Source organism: Uloborus diversus, chromosome 7, assembly GCF_026930045.1.
Source record: "Uloborus diversus isolate 005 chromosome 7, Udiv.v.3.1, whole genome shotgun sequence".
Taxonomy (NCBI): domain Eukaryota; kingdom Metazoa; phylum Arthropoda; class Arachnida; order Araneae; family Uloboridae; genus Uloborus; species Uloborus diversus.
Window position 1 is genome coordinate 703389 of NC_072737.1, and position 7019 is coordinate 710407.

Here is a 7019-nt window from a genome sequence, read left to right on the forward strand (position 1 = left end):
ACATTAAACTCATACAATTTTCGGAAACAACTGCATTTGTGTACAACGAAATTTTAAGTGGGTTTAATGTACAAAAGACATAAGAGATATGAACTCTTTATGCAACTTGCACTAGCCGCATATGTGTAGGGTCGTCCCGAACTAAAAACAAAAGGGGGGTGTATGAAATCGAGGGACTCTTAATTATTTCAAACTTCTCATACTAAAGGAAAGGTAATGGGTTTTAGTTTTTTTAGTTTAAGAGAAAGTCACTACTTAGTCTAAGTATTGACAACATGAAGCTTATCCCGAGAATAATATTCACTCCTGTGATGAGGAGTGGGGGACAAGAAATCGGGGTTCCCCCTCTCCCCGGGGGAAAATTTTTAAAGTTGTGGTCTCAAAAATACATTTTCGCTTCATGTTTTTCAAAACTAAGCAATTTCACTTTGGGTGTGATCCCCAAGCGGGTGAAACCGGAAAGGGACCGCCCCTTGTCCCCGCAGCGACGCCACTGCTTTAAGGCTTACGGTATTTCCAAAACAGCTGTTTTTACCGTCAAAAAGTTTTTGTACGGTCTTCAGTAGAATCGTAGAAATCTCTTAAAAACACCGAAAATTGTAAGTGCCTATATCGTCATGACTTTGAGAAACGGGCAGAGCTACACTGCTAAACACCCTAACTTCACCTTCAACTAACAAGTTGACCGCACCATGCTCGAAGGTGAAATAAATTTAAATTATCTGCCAGTTTGTTGGCACTCAGCTTCATTGAGATGACATCTGCCCCCAGCGCGGTTATTCATTCCAGACTGATGAGTTCTAAGAACAAAACTGAAGTCTCTGGATATGATATCCGAGCTGTCTGGCATATTGCATGCACTAATCTACACCGTTAAAAGTTGTGCGCGTCTGTAAACCTATTTCCTCCCGACTGTAAATGCTTACCAAGTCAATACAAGTACCCGTTGGGTTACAGGACATCCGGGGAAAGCCATTTCGGCCCGCACCCTCCTAAACCTTAAGGGTCTGGGTATCCAGGGGTTTATGCATTAAAATAAATAGTCACCCGCCGCAAGCGGCATTGAGCCAACGCAGGTGGCGATTTTGAGCTGGCGAGCGAAGCGAGTGGGGGGGGGGGAGGGTAGCGCTGTAGTTAACAATTAAAAATAACAAGCAGGAGCTTAGAGTATTTAACAGTTTCTTTGAAAGGAAAAGAATGAGAACGCAATTTTAGGAAATTAGTTTCAAATGAAAACACCCACCAAAATTACCTTAGTTAAGTAAAAATTATTTAATATTTACGCAAAGAAACACGGGCAAAAAGTCAGTCATTTTACCTGTGAAATCAAAATAAACCGCCCCCCCCCCCCATTCTTTTATACACTATGAAAGATAGCCCATTCCAAAACTTGAAATCATAATGTCAAAATTGTAGGTAAAGTCCACCATACTGTTATTTTTAATCAATTAAAATTATAACTTTAAATATTAAATGTGTTATTACTTGCAAATTTGTTTTCGTAAAGCTGAAGTGCTGTTTGATCTAAATTTAAAATTAGAATATTCAGTTTGCAACGGTAGTTCATATGGGTCCTTCTCCAGATTGTGTAACTTTTGAACAAAAATATTTTTTATCAACGAAAAAACGGAGGATGTTCTCAAGTCGACCCATATATTTTGTTTGTGTATGATCACGCATAACTTTTTACAGAATAGTCCGATTTCGATAATTATTTTTTTATTGGAAAGGGTATACCCTGAAGTTGGTCCCATATACATTTTAAAAAAAAATCCTACTCTAAGAAAGGGAAAAATTGGGGGGTGATTTGTCGTTCACTCAGATTTTTTGATGCTGAGAGTTCGGTATTACAAAAAAAAACCTCACGATGAATGAACTTCAGATCTGTGTGTCTCGTGTGTGCTGCCGTGGGCAGATAAATGGCAGTATCTGCAGAAAAGAGCGAGATAGTTGAAGAAACGGAAAATGTGTGTTGGATTCAATACTAATAGGAAAATGTTGGAATTAGATTTTTTTTCAGCCGAAACCAAATAAGCAAGTTTGTACAAAAAACTAAAGTACAATAGGTTACAAAATGTGAAATAATGAAAACATTGCAGTTTCTGCCCTTTGCCTGCCCACGGCAGTGTAGACCTCTCAATCTCTGGTATTTGTGATTAGGATTAGTTTTTAGCACCAGTCGTTTAAAATTTTTATGTTCTGGATTCGTATGAAAAATAGGGTGAAGTTTAGTAATGGTGACATGCTATTTTTAAAATACATTTACATTGAAAAGAATGAAAGAAAAACTTAAATAAAAAATCAAAAACTGCAGCTGGAAATTGCTCTAAAAAGTAAAAATAATTTCATATTTTCAACAATATCTATACTACTTTTCGGACATAATTTTTGAAGTCTGCGCAAAAACAGTAGATAAAATCATACTTGAACATAATTCAATTACAAATGTAAATTTTAATGGACCCAGGTTCTTCCAATAGAATTCGCATACAACATTTTAAACAATATATTTGTGTATCGATATAAATGTTTTAATTCGAATTTTGATTGGTTTTTATAAAAAATTGCTACACATCATTTTCTCTATCATTTTTGCGCCGACTTCAAAAATTATGTTTAAAAAGTAACAGATGTTGTTCAAAGAAATAAATTATTTTTACTTTTTGGAGCAATTTCCAGCTGCAGTTTTTGAAGTCTGTTCTATTTTTTATTTAAATTATTTTATTCAATTTCAAAACCTTTAGTTTTTTTTCCCATTCTTACATTACCTAATAAATATGTTACCTACTGTAAATAAATAATGTTTCAACTAAATTCCAAGTATTTTACTCATAAATAAAAAAAAATACGAAAAAAAAAAGACAAAAAGACTTAGTGTTTGAAAACATAAGGCCAATTAAAAATCATAGTAATTTTGTTGATTGCGCAAATGAGCTATTTTAATGATTTGCGAATCTAATCTTAAGCTATCTTAATTAAGGTATGGCTTAACTTTTAGTTATTCTTTTAATTCAAATTTGTGTTTAAAATAGTATAAAAGTAACATATTTCGAAACTAGCAAGTTTGATAATTTTGGTAGACTGCCTAAAATTGATGTATTTCCCCTCCATCATTTATTCTAATCTCAGAAATAATGACATTGATAAAGTCTGTCAGGGAGGCAGGATTCACGGAGGTAAGGAATTTTCCGTTAATATAGGCCTAATGAATTTTTAGCCATTGTTTTTTTTCTTCGTTGCTACAATCTGTACACGTTAAGCATATGGAAACATGTGCCACTTCTTTCTTTACATTAATTTATATCTCTGAAAAAAACAAAATCTACCTTCTTTTGTTTGAACAAAAATCTCAACTTCTTTATGGATGAAAATAAACAACTGTGCCTTGTATCAGGGAAATAAAAGGTGATGTCATTTCTGCCATCTGTTTAGGAGAAATGTCCTTTTGTGTTTGGGTAACGGAGGTGAGAATTTGTAAGACAATTCCACAATCCTACTAAAACGAACTAAAACACAATGTTAAAAAATTAAATATATTTAAATATTTAGTATTTGAGACACTTGTGAAAGGAATAGTAAATAAACATACTTTTAATTAAACAAGTTAAGCAACATAAACAGTCACACCAGATGTGACATGCCACGGAGGTGAGAATTCACATGTTCTGAACCAAAAATATAATAAAATGATAATTTTAAAAAATTGTTGGCAGTTTTAACTATATATTTTTGAAGAAATTAAAAACATTGTTAAATTGTCCCTTAAAGTTTTTACTGGAAAATGCGTGTGACGAAAAAGTTACTTTTTGAAGAATGATCCATATACAGATGCATCTGCTATTATTTTGAGGTAATAAGTTTGACAAATTCATTCGTATAGAATTATTTTCGTTAAATGTTGGATAAACAGGCAAATAAAAAAATGCAAATTTAATTTCGATGTAAAAGAAATACCTAATTTCAAACCGTTTTAACTCCGAAAATAATAAAATTCGGAAGAGTATTTTAAACCCATCGAAAGATCGAACTGAATTACTACTCCGCTAAGATATTCAATTGGTTTCCTTAACACCCCAATAAAATGTTACTTAACACGAAAATTGTGGATATTCGTACCTCATCTACATTAGACCGATGAAAAGCAGCCCTAGCCTTTTTTTCAGCCCATAGGGTAAATATTCGACGGAAAAATGTGTTACACGTTCATTAATGTTTACTAAGTGAAAAACCATGTGTATTTCAACCAGAGCAGTGGAGTATGAGTACCTGATTTTGAAGTAAAGGAGTCATTAGAAAACATTCCTTTTTTCTTTCTTTAATTTTCACTGAATCTTTTCGCAATTTCTAAAAATCGACTACCATTTGGTTCGATTATATGCATATAGGACTATTAATAAGAAATAACTGCCATTGGCAAACAGCTGGCTTTATTGTTAATCGAACTTTCTGTAATCGCTACCTACGTCGTCGCCTAGTTTGCTTGTTTTTCTTTTTAATTTTAAGTAATAGCAACGGTCAGCAAGCGTTTTCGCAACCTAATATTTTCTAAGTAATCACTTTCAAATAAAAATTATATCTTTTACTTCGATCTCGGTTATAACATTGAAAAAGAAATTTATCCCTTGAGCAAGTCGGGGCCCGTAGCTCGGGTGGAAACTTCTGTGGGTGTTCGGCAAAGTCAAATAAGTTTGGGCGAGAAAGCACGAATCCCAAAAATCCGATTAAACATATCAAATGTCTTTTAAATCTAAAGACTATTTCTATAAGCTAAATTATCACTAAAAAGTATGAAACAAAATAAGTATATGATTACAACACTCAATAATTGAAGTTAATCTGAAAATCTTCACATTTAGGTTAATTCATAAGCAAACAATAACATTAATTTGAAAATTGAGCGAAGAAAAATATAGGTATAATAAAAGCTATTAGTACAAAGTTTCATACCGCCGCATTGTGTAAAATTTGCTACAGATGTGCATGTATACGGGTCTCTACACGAAATATAGTGCCCTATTTTTGTTTAAATTTTTTAGCTGAACTGTAATTTAAGATTTATAGTGGAAAATTTTCAGAATTTAAGTATTTGTATCCTTTATAAACTCTGAAATTAACTTGGGGTGCCAACCACCAGATGGGTATCCCCTGGGGCGAACCGCCCCCTCCGAAAAAAGTTTGACTTCATAAAAGTTTGATAAGAAGGAGCAAATTAATCCTTTTCATTTTTTCAAATGGTATTTTTAAGCATACCATGGGTTTTTTAAATATCTCACTTTGATTTTGATGATAATTTGATTTTCAAATTGAATTCTTAACTTTGTACGCAACTTTTGTTTACACTAAAATACACTGAAAATTTCATAAAAAGGAAATATTTCATTTAATTTTAAAGGGTTTTCAATCTTTCCAGGGAGGTGGGAGAAAAAAGCCGGATTTGGAGTCTGAAGTTTCAAATCCCAGGTGTCGGAGCCCTTTTTCCTTCCGACTCCGTAGCACTGATTTCAACACATGAATTTATCTAAACAAATAAATCTGGGATAATATGCTAAATTAATTTCTAAGCAACGCATGCAAACGTAAAACAACGAAAGCTCAGCAAAAAGTACATATCAGTAAATTTACCGGGGATTATTTAAAAAAAAAAACGGAGCTGATGTGTGCATCACATGACTTCCTTTTACTCCAATTCAATGTCTTTTCCACATAATTGGCATTTTTAATGGGATTCAATAGTTTACTCTCCAAATATCGCCAACAATGGTCAAAGTAAAAACAGATTTAAAAAAAAATAGCGAAATTTGTCGATAAGTTGGCGACAAATTTCAACTTGGCGACCAAAATACTGCCGATATATCGCGAAGTGTCCGCCAAATTATAACACCACTTGAGTTCACATCGAAATTAACAATGATTTCCCACCAAAAAGGGGCAAAAGACCTTTTTAGAAACACCCGAATGCAACCAAAAGGGGAGGAGCATAACTAGACCCCACTAGAAGTCCACGTACCGAATTTCAACTTTCTAGGACGTACCGTTCTTTTGTTTTGCGATATACGCACATACAAACGTCACGAGAAAATTTAATTAACTCGGGAATCGTCAAAATGGATATTTCGGGCGTCTATACGTTCTCCGGCATATATGCACGTGTAGTCGAAAAAACTCAACATTCATTTGGAGGCGAGTAAAATGGAAATTAAGGTCGATTTTGAGTGAATTTTTTCGCGAATACAATTCTTCCCTTTTTGTAAAAGGAAGTAAATATCTGCATAGCTTTGACCAATGTTTATCAACTATTAGTGATATTTTTCGTGGCAGTCCTATTCAATTTCCGTTCAACCAGATAAAATTAAAAGGTTATTTCCAGGGTTCATACTCTATTTGGATGAAAAAATTCCATGACTTTTCCAAGACTTTTTCATGACTTTATAAAAATTTCCATGACCTTGTTATACGAAGAGAATAGTACTATTTAATGTCAAACTTGCCAATTTTTTCGGAAATGGGCATTAGAAAACCTTTTACGTGAGTGCCACTACCTCATTGTAGCACTTACTTGTGACTAAAAAAATATAAGTGCATACTGCTGAAAGTAATAAATTATTCTCATTTGTCTTCATCACATAAATTCAAGTAAAATAAAAATATAGTGAATGCAACACAACTGATGTTTAGATGTCTAATAAATATTTAATAAATAGGGCAGAATAGTAATGAATGGAACAAAAATTGAATGAGTCATCACTAAGTTTAAAATAATAAATTTGCTTCATAAAAACATTGCCCTATGATGTCAGTGGTGCATCTAATTACCCATGTAACTGGACAGCATATTCATTCATTAAAGTAAAGTCGCTTTTTTCAGTTAATTCATTTTTCGAAATCGGATAATCCAGCTGGCCAAAAGGATCAGTTTTGCAAGGTGTATGGTGGGCACTACTGTTTTAGAATATTAGAATTCCCTTATTTGTATATTCTATTGCCTTACTAAAGTCTTCATTTTAAAGCTTTCAACATAT